This window comes from Chlorocebus sabaeus, chromosome 9 (genome assembly GCF_047675955.1).
Source record: "Chlorocebus sabaeus isolate Y175 chromosome 9, mChlSab1.0.hap1, whole genome shotgun sequence".
In the NCBI taxonomy this organism is placed as follows: domain Eukaryota; kingdom Metazoa; phylum Chordata; class Mammalia; order Primates; family Cercopithecidae; genus Chlorocebus; species Chlorocebus sabaeus.
The window spans coordinates 62,324,935-62,336,210 of record NC_132912.1 but is presented as its reverse complement, the minus strand read 5'-3'; positions in this window follow the sequence as shown (position 1 = coordinate 62,336,210).

The window sequence follows — 11,276 nt, the reverse complement described above, 5'->3', positions numbered from 1 at the left end:
AGTAGGTACCTAGTTCTGGCCCTGGCCCAGCACTGATCCACTGGGGAAACTTGGGCCTGTCATTCCTCCCTCTGTCTCAGCTTCCTCTCCAACAAACGGGGAAAATGACATTGACCGTGTGGATAAAATGTTTTCATACTAGATAAGAAAGAGCTTTCAAGACAAACATTCTGCCTTTTGAGTGTGTTGGAAAATATATAAGCAATACAATTCTAGTTTTTCAAACAAACCTAGTAAGGAAGGGGTGACTGAGGTCAGCAACCCTCCTACTGGCATGAAGGTCTCAGAAGTAAACAGTCTCTGATTCTATCCCATTTGTGTGTTTACAAATCTTAAATTACATGATCAAGAACCAGGGACCAGACAACCAGAACCTAGCCGTCACCAATTAAGAAGTCAAGATTAAGGACTCGTGGACTGATAGTAGATGCCAGTGGGAACGCTAATCCCTCTGAACCTTTCCAGGAACACATTGATACAGTGAATGTTTTCACTCAGCCAAGAAGGGCTCCTTGAAAGCCCAGCTCTTCCAGGAAGACCTCCCAATTTCTCCTGTGTGACACTGCATGGGAGGGGTTTGCTAGTGTGTCTGCGTCTTTCCTAGATGTGAGTGCCTCTGGCTTGGAAACCACATCATTGCTGTGCCCCCAGAACCTGGCACAGGGCCTGGTGGGAGTAGGTGGTCAGGGAACAGATGTGAATCACAATTCTTTCTGAGCCCCTGCTGGGTGTCCAGCAGCATCAGGCACTGCAGGGGATGCTGAGGAGTGGTCTGATCATTGCTCCAAACGTGTGCCGTGGAGGAAAATGGAGAGTGGCTAACAGGGTTGGGCTGTGTGGACAGAAGGTGGGCACGTGAGGGACTCCAGGAAGGGGGTCAGGGGGCTTCTCGAGAGGAGCACTTGGCTTGGACTTTGAGGGATGAGCAGGAGTTAGGCAGTTGGAGGAATGAGGGTATTCCAGGGGAATAGAAACATGACTGAGTGCCTGGAGACTGCCAGGAACTTTATGAAGCATGTCCCGTTCTATCCTTCCTACAGTGGTGTGTGGACAATATTATCTCCATCTTGCAGATGAGGAAGTGCAGGCTTTGCAAGGCTAGGTGATTTTTTATGTTCACACACAGAGGTGGGTTTGAGTTCAGGTCTGTCCGTCTTATGGGGACACTAGGATATGGGCAGAGACAGGAGAGGGTGTAGTCAGAGAGCGGAGGGGGGCTAGGAAAAGGGACAGGCCAGAGACACTATGGGGACTCTCTTTTCCAAAATAATTTCTCAGATCTCATTTGGCGCTGGGGCCTCCAGCCTGATCGGTTAGATTTTGCTCCCATCAGACAGTAAGGAAACTAAGACTCAGAAAAGGGGCGTGTTTTGCGCTCTGCCAGAGATGGTTTAGGATAGGTACAGACAAAAAGGGGTGTCTCCACCAGGATGTCAGCTCTGCAAGGGTAGGGCTGCACTGGCTTGCTCAGCATCGCACCTGCACCGTCAGAGTAGAGCCTGAGTCACAGCAAGTGCACAGTAAATGTTAGAAAAAGGAACATGTGAATAAATGTAGGGGGCTTCCAAGGAGAGAGAGAGAGAAAGAGAGAGAGACAGAGTATGTGTGTGTGTGTGTGTGTGTGAGAGAGTGTGTGTATCTGTGTGTGTGAGACTGTGTGTGCATGTGTCTGTGTGGGAGAGAGAGTATGTGTGTGTTTGCGTGTGAGAGAGAGACAGTGTGTGTGTGTGTGTGAGAGAGAGAGAGTGTGTGTGTGAGTCAGAGAGAGACTGTGTGTGTGAGAGAGAATGTGTGTGTGTGAGAGAGACAGAGAGAGACTGTGTGTGAGAGAGAGAGACAGTGTGTGTGTGTGAGAGAGACTGTGTGTGTATGTGTGTGTGTGAGACTGTGTGTGTATGTGTGTGTGAGACTGTGTGTGTATGTGTGTGTGAGACTGTGTGTGTGTGAGAGAGACTGTGTGTGTGTGTGTGTGTGAGACTGTGTGTGTATGTGTGTGTGAGACTGTGTGTGTGTGTGTGTGAGAGAGAGAGACTGTGTGTGTGTGTGTGAGAGAGACTGTGTGTGTATGTGTGTGTGTGAGAGAGAGACAGTGTGTGTGTATATGTTTGTGTGAGAGAGACAGACTGTGTGTGAGAGAGACTGTGTGTGTGAGAGACAGTGTGTGTGTGTGTGAGACAGACTGTGTGAGACAGACTGTGTGTGTGAGACAGAGACTGTGTGTGTGTGTGAGAGAGACTGTGTGTGTGTGTGTGTATGTGTGTGTGTATTTGTGAGAGAGAGAGAGAGAGAGAGAGAGAGAGAGAGAGAAGCTGACAGTGCTGCCTTTAGATGAAAACCTGGATGATCTTAGAAGTTCTCCCAAGGGTGCTTTCTCACCTGTAACACAGAGAGAGCTACAGGCAGTGAATTTGTGAAGAGCTTGCTGTGTCCTGGAAACCGAGCCAGGCTCCAGGGACACAGACACACTAATCACACTAATCCTCTCATGGAGTTTATAGAATCTGTGGAAGACAAACCCTCATTGCTCATCCAGCAGATGGCAGAAGTGATGGGGAAGCATCCTGGGCCTCCGGGAGAGAGTAGAGAATGAGATAGTCAAGGTCCCTGTCCGCAGGAAGCTTACTTTTTTAGTTGGGGAGGACAGAGGATAAATCAGAAAGCAACCAAAACCAAAATGAAAATGAAAGCAGAGGTGCCAGATGACCTGGGGTAGTGATAATTGCTATGAAGATAATAAAATAGGGGACGAGTGATTGCTGTGCGGGACTGGTGGAAAGAGGGTCAGGAAAGGTCTCTCCCAGAAGGTGCCCTCTAAACTGAGTCTTGCTTGGTGCACCTAAGCCAGATGGGGAAGATTTAGAGAAAGAGCACTTCCGATGGAGCAAACTGCATGTGCAAAGGCCCTGAGGAAGGTCTGGGCTTGCATTCTGGAGGAATAGAAGGAGGCTGCTGTGGCTGGAGCCCAGCGAGTGATCAGAGGAGAGGAGGGAGGGAGAGGAGGCTGAGGTGGAGGGGCGGGACCCATCCCGCAGGGCTGTACCTGGTGGTTGCAGTTTTTGTAAGTGCTCCAGGAGGGATATGATAGCTATAACAGTCTAACGTGTAAGTGTTGACAAAACAAGGAACCATACTAATGAAGTGCTGCAAGAGGCTATGAAGGCTAAGTAAAAGATGCCATCATAGTAATTGTGTGGCCAAGAGGAGAAGCAACAGGACCAGATGGGCTCCTTAAAGGGGGCACACTGGAAGGGAGTGAGTGAGGCAGCAGAGACACTAATGCTGAGTCTGGCTGAAGCCAGACTTAAGGAAGTGGCAGGGAGGATGCGCAAGTGTGGACAGATGACAGAGCTTCCTTGGATCTGGTAGAACCTGAAGGCCTGGTTGGTCTCAAGACCATCCTAAGAAAAGGAGGGCCATGCTGGGAGCTGGAAGAAACCTGCAGCAGGTTGGAAGTTGAATGGGGTACCTTCACAAGTTCTGTCTATTGGAACCTCAGAATGTGACCTTATTTGGAATAAAGGTTTTTGCAGATGCAACTAAGGTAAGGATCTCAAGGTGAGATCATTCTGCATTAGCCTGGTCCCTAAATCCAAGGGCAAGTGTCCTCATAAGCAACAGAAAAGACGCTGAGACACAGGGAGGAAGGTGTTATGAAGACAGAGGCAGAGATTGGAGTGATGTAGTCACAAGCTAAGGATCTCCAGGAGCCCCAGAAGCTGGAAGAGGCAAGGAAGCGTTCTCCCTTGAAGTGTTCAGAGGGAGCCTGGTGCTCCTGACACTTTGATTTCTGACTTGTGGCCTCCAGAGCTGTGAGAGGTTGCATTTCTGTTGTGTTAAGCCACTAAGTTTGTGGTAATTTGCTGTGGCAGCCCTAGGAAACACTACAATGCCCCGTGAGAAGCCCCAGCTCATACGGCTCCTGTGATTATGACCCTCTGCTTGCATCTGTTGTGAAGAGCTCTGCTCTGTTCCTGTTTTGCTACACTCTCCCCCTCCTCTCACTAACCCCCCCACCATCTGTATTAGAATAAGATTGAATTTTCTAGCTTGGGTTACTAAGCTTTCAGATCTCGAAAGTGTGGCCATTAATCAGCTGTCATGGGATGTCGTAAACAAGGGGCTTTAAAAACCATGTTTGCTTTTTAGGCTGATAATACTTGGAGGTGAAGCTGGGAGAGTTATACATAATGCATGCATTTTAATGGGCCACGCACTACAGCCCTCTTTAGTCCGAATGATTCGTTTTAATGTTCAAAATAAATATCAGAGACAATTTGCCAACAAAGCCGATTTTCTCCGCCCGCCATTAACTTAATCTTTATACCTCAGCCTAATGACAGAGGGGCTGGGTGGTAGGAGGGGGGCTTTGGAATGCAAGTAAGTGGGGAAAAGCAGGTGGCATGGTCATGAGCCATGGGGTGACCGCGTGTCTCGGATTGTACAGGATAGTCCCAATTTACGCCCAATGTCCTGCAGATATTCTGAGGTTGGATTGAGTGCTGCTGCCAATATTTAAATGTTTTTGATGGACCAAATAACAATTTCATATGGTTTAATCTAAATATAGAAATAGCTCTTGGTTTGTTTGATAACTTACATGGTTATGGTAAATATGCCCTTTATATGTGGGAAACTGAGGTACCGAGAGCCAAAGAGCATTGTCTGGGGACACGGAGCTCCATGGAGGCTGAGCTCCAGGCTCCCTGGGTGCTCCAGCTCCCAGCCCAGGTGATTTCCTCTTGGAGTGTGTCCAAACTGTCACTGCCCTCTCTCCGCCTCAGCTTGTCCAGCTCCTGCCTGCTCGTGGGCTCTCGGCCTCGAGGGCTTCTTGCTGCACATTTGGAAGGCAAACCTTGAAGGCACACTTCATTCTGCCCCAGGTCTCCTGAGGTAGTGACGCTTGAGGAAGGATCAGCAAACCCACTGTCCAAGCCCGGGCATTGCACCGTGGTGTATCTCAGTCTTGATCACCCACAACGTGGAATCGTGGAGACTAATCACACATACTTACAGTTAAGTAATTTTGGATAATTGACATGTATTTGGAGTAAGGTATGATCCTTGCTTTTTTGAAGGTTACTGAAGGTAGGATGGGGAAACAAGATGAATATTCCTCCATATTTTCAGGTTGATTTTTTGAATTCACTTATTTTTTTTTGTTTTAAGAGACAGACCCTTGATCTGTTGCCCAGGCTGGAGTCCAGTGGTGCAATCATAGCTCACTGTAGCCTTGAACTCTTGGGCTCAAGTGATCCTCCTGCCTCAGCCTCCCTAGTACCTGGGGGCTAGAGTTGTGCACCACTATGCCTGGCTAATTTTATTTGCTTATTTTTGTATGGACAGGGTCGCTTCACTATCTTGCCCGTGCTGATCTTGAACTCCTGGCTTCAAGTGATGCTCCTGCCTCAGCCTCCAAAGCACTGGGGTTACAGGCATGGGTCACCCTGCCAAGCATGGAATTATTTTTTCTTTCTTCTATTTTTCTTTCTTCTTTCTTTAATAACTATGGAGTCCTCAAGTGCCAGGTGTTCAGCTGAGTGTCAGGATAAATTCATCTAAATATCCAGATTTCTGGCATTCTGGAAAAATGGTCAGATTTGGCTCCCCACCCCATGTTCTTACCTGGCAGCTGTTGGCTGGCACTGAGCTGTGGCACCCTCCCAGCCTCCCTTCACATAGCCCATATTATTCTCCTCTGTGCCACCTGCCTGGCCCCAGCAGGCACTTGAGTTTGGGAACCCTGGTTGATCTCTCCCTCCTATATACCAAAACTGGGCATATAGTAGGTGCCAAAAAAAATTCTTGCCATTTGTTGCATGAAACTGACTCCAGATGGTTCTCCTTAAAAGGTCCTGATCTTCCTTCAAATAATTCCACAGCTCCATCCATGTGTTCTGGAGGAGAAAAAGTGCTAGCCCCTCCATGAGTGAGCTCAGCTTGGGGAGGGGACCCTGATGGGCCAACATCCAACCTGGGCATCCTAGAAGTGGGTACGCACACCATGGGCACATCAGCCTTGGTGAGAATGCAAACATACCCCCACCCCCGACATCTATCAAAACTTGAAAATCTCATGCTCTTTGGCCCAGGTGTTCCAGGGCCACATTCCACAGATGAGTTTGTAAAAGTGCATCAAGATACAGACGCAAGCCCGAAGGTTACAAAATAGTTTGCAACAGCAACTAGAAACCCCCAAAACGTCCGTCAGAAGGGGCTAAGGGTGTGAGACGTGGTGCTTCCATGCCAACGGCTCTAGGAGAGAATGGGGTAGGTATGGAGATATGTGCTGACATGGAGAGATTCAGAGATGTGGTTTCAGCAAAATAAAGCAAGGAGCAGAGCAGTTTGTGTATGAACACATTTTGTGTATAAAAGACAGGTGATGTGAACCCTGGCTCTGCCACTTACCCGCTGTGTGAACTGGGCAAGTCACTTAACCTCTCTGGGAGTCGTTACCTAGGCTGCACACTGGAACTAATAATAGCGTCTCATCATAGAGCTGCTGTGAGGTCTCATGTGTTAATATATAGACAGAACATGAAAAGAGCTGGGCCCAGAATAAGACCTCATTGGCTGTTATTATTACTGTATATGCATATATATGTCTTTATATTCTGGGAGAACACAAAACACTAGCAGGGGCTAGTTTTGTTATTGAGAGAGGTTTGGAAGGAGAGACATCTTCTTATTTTACATCTTTATGAACAGTTCAAAATTTCTATCATGGGCATTTTTAAAACTTTTATTTCAAAATAAACAAAAACAAATTGACCAACCACCAGGGAGAAATCTCTTTCTGTCTGGGGTAAAGTGGGAGCTAGGAAAGGTAACCGAGGAGGTTACGTTGGAGCTGGACCTTAAAGGCTTACCCAGGCAGATAAGAGAGCTGGAGGATGGGCATTCTGGCTGGGAAAAGCAGTATGTGCAAATGTTCAGAGGCAGGAGTGATCAGAGAGAGTAGTGAGGGGTCAGATTTGGGGATCACAGAGGAGTAGCTGAGATGAGACTGGAGGGATCAATGAAAGAGCTTGTGGGCAGGGTTCAGACCTCTTGTACTCAAATCCATGTTTGCTTTTAGGTGATGAATAGATGATATATTTTTTAAACTGGATACAGAAATGCAACATGCCCATTCTGCCAGATAAGAAAACCGCAGTCCAGAGGAGTGAAGGGCCTTTCCTGAGGTCCCACGTCAAGTTAGAGGCATAGACGGTGACTGGCTGCTGGTGTCATCTTGTTCTGCCACATAGTACATGCTTCATCAGTCCCACCTGACATTAAGGTTGGGGAAACTGAGGTTCAGCGGGGAGGCTACTTTTTTCTTTTTGTGTAGTCTGTCTCCCCAGTCAGCGAAGGCTCTAGGAAGGTAGGACCTATGACTGTTCTGTGGACTAACACTTGCCCCAGGGTTCAGGACTGGCATATAATAGGCGTGCAGTAAATGTCTGTGGAATGCAAGAATAAAACAAGGTCATGTGGGAAGTCAGGGGCAGGCAGAACAGGAACCCAGGTCTCCGTCTCTGGACCCGCAGGCTGGGCTCTATTCAGTGCACTGGGAAACTTGAACTCTTGGTGTTGAAAGGGAGCCTTGGGTGTCTTGAGAGTAGGGCCTGGGTCTTGTGGTCCGTATTGCCCTTGGTGAATGAAGGAAGGAAGGAGAGAATGCACGTATGCATGCATCAATGAGAGGATCTGGTCCAGCCCTTTCACAAAGCCCACAGAGGGGAAGGGCTTGGATGAGGCTGCACAGTGGTGGGCCCAGGGCCAGCTCAGAGCAGGGCCTCAGGCAACGTCAGCTGAATGAATGATACAGCTTCGCTGCTTGACATGGAGCAGGGACCCTTTCTCTCCCTACAGGGGCAGTTCTGCAGGGATGGGATCATCTTTTCAAGCCACTGTCTGGGTCTTTGCATCACTCATCATCATCCCAGGAATGACATTAACGGTGGCTCCAGCTGCTTGTGACCGGCCTGCTCCCTGTGCCCTCCCCATCCCCTCACACTGGCACATGGACCACAATAGGGCCTCTAGGAAGCCCTGCCCCTTTTCCCAAGATGGGAAGCTGGAGCAGGGACTGAGTCCTGGCGTGGCCTCATATTGTTGTGCCCTTGTCCTTGCCCCTTCCTTTCCTCTGTGCCTTGGTTTCTGCTTCTCCAAGCTATGTTCTTAAGTGCTGCCTTTGGTGTGGGGATGGGACGGTATGGAAGAGAGAGCAGGATCGGGGCCTGATCGCCTGGACCCAAACCCTGCTCCACTCTGACCACCTCTGCAGCTGGCCTGGGGCAAGGCACTCACCTCTCTAAGCTTGGAGCTTCTCCCTGCAGTATGGGTGAGAATCCAGCCACCGCCCTAGTCTGTGGTGAGGGCTGGGTGATGCCATGCATGCCAGTTACCCAGTACCTGCCCAGCGCCTGGCCTGTGCATGCTCTGAAAGTGTGGCCAGTACTTTCATTACCTCTCCAGCATCATTGCCCCATCCTGGCACCAGGACTCCAAAGATAAAGCATTCTGTGCGGTGAAACATTCCATCGCCAAGCCTTTGCTGTCACTTGTGCCTGAAATGCCTTCTTGCTGTTGCTCTGAATCGGAGATCCCTTACTCGCCCCTTGACCGGGCCTGGTTCTCAGAATCCCTCTGGAGTCACGCTCTTTCCTCTGGGTGCCCTACAGCCCAGGCCCTTCCTCTACAAGGTCCCATCTGCAGGCTGCCCCGCCATCCGGGCTCTCCACTTCTCTGTTCCTGGCACAGCTGTGACTGTCTCTCCCTGCCTCAGTTCCCCGGAGGGTGCAGAGTCCCTGGATCAGGCCCTTTACCTCCCCAGCCTCACAGCCAAGGCTAAGGGAGGAAAAATGCCTGGATTCAATTCCCAGCTCTGCCACTCCCCAGCTCTGTGACCTGGGGCAAGTGTCCTCCCCTCTCTGAGCCTCAGTGTCCTCCTCTTCGCAGTGGGGATGTTGTCAGCCTTTGCTTGGCCGGGTTGTAGTGGAGATCATGTGAGTACCCTGTCTGAGATTGGTTAGGATGGGGGTCCAGCTTCCCCTAAGGCCTGTGTGAGTGTTTGCTGCCATTATTGTTAGTATTGTTGCTGTGGTCACCAACACTCGCAAGGCTACAGAGCAGATAAGGAAGTGGGGTATCCTGGGTGGAATGGGTGGGCCCAATGCCAGAGTCCAGCCAGTCTGCCCACCCATGTCCCTCCCACCTCTGAGGTCTCAGAGCTGCCAGGTTTTGAGGAGGGAGCTATGTAGGTGCTGGGATTTCTGGAGAGGGAAGGAGAGCCCAGTGGGAGGAGGCAGCGCCCTTCTCCCCACAAGGGGTAGTTCTGGGAGGGGCAGGTGAGTGGCGGGGGATGTTGGAACAACACAGCTCCTGTTTACCGTGAGGGACCTTAATATTGTGACTGCTGCTTCTGCTGTGCCTCCCTGCTGTTTCACTTGGCAAATACGCTCCCTGGGGACCACGCAGGACAGGCTGCTCCCCCAGCTCCTTCTCTCCTGGGAACAGCCAGGCGAGGGGGAGCCATGACTTTGCTCCCTCCAGAGGCCTTTCTCTCCCTTCTGCGTGGTAATGCCTGGCTGGGGAGGAACAACTTGAATCACAGCGGCAGGGAGACTTCTGGCCCCATGCCCTGCTTGCTGTGTGACAGTGGGTGCAGAATCTCACCTCTCTGAGCTTCAGTTTCCCTACCTGGGAAGTAAAGGGCTTAGTCTACAGCTCCAAAAAATTATGAAAATTATTCTGTTTCTCTTCACCAGCAAAAGAAAAAGGAGACTTTCACTCAAAGTGGTGGTGGTGGTGGTGGTGGTGATGCTGGTGGTGGCGGCAGCGGCGGTGGTGGTGGTAGTGTGTGTGTGTGTACCTAAAATGCAACCCTTCCTCCTTCCCCTAGGAAAGGCTCACTTCAGGTAGGCCTGCTTCCCCCACTCCACCTTCCTCATGGAAGACTTCCCTGACCACCCCCGCCCCCAGTTGGGTGAAAGTCCTCTGGGCATAACACCGGCTTTCTTCTCTTAAGGCACCCGTGTCTTACCCACCCTAGTACCAGGCCTGGTCTGAGGGGCCTCACCCCACCTGCAGCCTACAGCCTGGCAGAGCAGCCTCCCTGCCTATGGAACTACTCTAAGGTGAGACAACGGGAGGGATTTCTGGACTTTCAGATCAGGGCAATTTCCTGGGGGTCAGGATGCGGGTGGGCGTGGGAGTGGAAGGCCCTGCTCTCAGGATCTGTGGAGCTTCTCCCTGTAGAATCTTGAATGGCAGAGCTGGGCAGGTGGTCCCTAGGACACACAGTGAGATGTTAACTCTCATTTCCCAGGCCTGATTTTGTATGTGGGCCTAGTTTGAGGCCTCTGTACCTCCAAGTGAGCCTTGTCCCCTCCCTGGATGCCCCAGAGAGCATGGCCGGGCCCGGCTAGGGCAACTGGCACAGCCCTCTTTGATCCTCCCTTTCATTCTGGGCCTCTCTGAACATCCGGCCCTGTGCCCTCCATCCTTGGTGCTCAAAGCTTCACAGAAGCAGCTCAGCAGGAAATGAGAGTGCTCTGACCCCTCTAGTCCCTTAAACTCTTTTAAAGGAAGAAATACCCTGATGGGAGTGTCTTCTGGCAGATTTACATTTAAAACAAAATGCCAGTCACTGCTCTACAGAATGGGAAGCCCAGGCTCTAGAGTGAAGATCAAGGTGCAGAGAGCTGGGTGGCTGACTTTTCTCATCATTCTGCTCTGGGCCAAGGGCTGCTTCTCACCCCGCTTCCAGAGAGAGTAGCCACAGGGCCAGGCTCCCTCGATCCCTTCTCTCTGCCCAGCTCTAGCTTGGTCCATGACTCTCTGAACCTCCCACTGCACACTCTTGCTTCTGTTTTTGTGGGGGCCTGGCCTCCACCAAGCATCTCCTTCCCCTCCTAGCTCCTGACCCGAGGCCTCGGAGGAACCCTCCCTAGGTTCCAACTGGGAGGGCATCCCTCCATTCCATGTCCTTTGAGACTGCTTCTAGAGCCCAGCATCAGGAAACTATACAGGTTTGGAGCCCAAGAGCTCTGAGTTTAAAGTTTAGCTCTACAGCCATCGGCTTTGGAATTTGGGCAACTCACAAACTCTCCCTGATCCTCAGGTTTCCCATCCAGAAAGTGGGTATAAAAGCACTCATCTCAGAGAGTGACTGCGAGACAGTGAATGAATGTGTGTGATGTGCCTAGCAGCCAGCCTGAGAACAGTTCTGTTCCTAGTGGGGCCCAGGACTGGTGCCATCTGCAGACTGGTCATGATAGAAGTGGAGA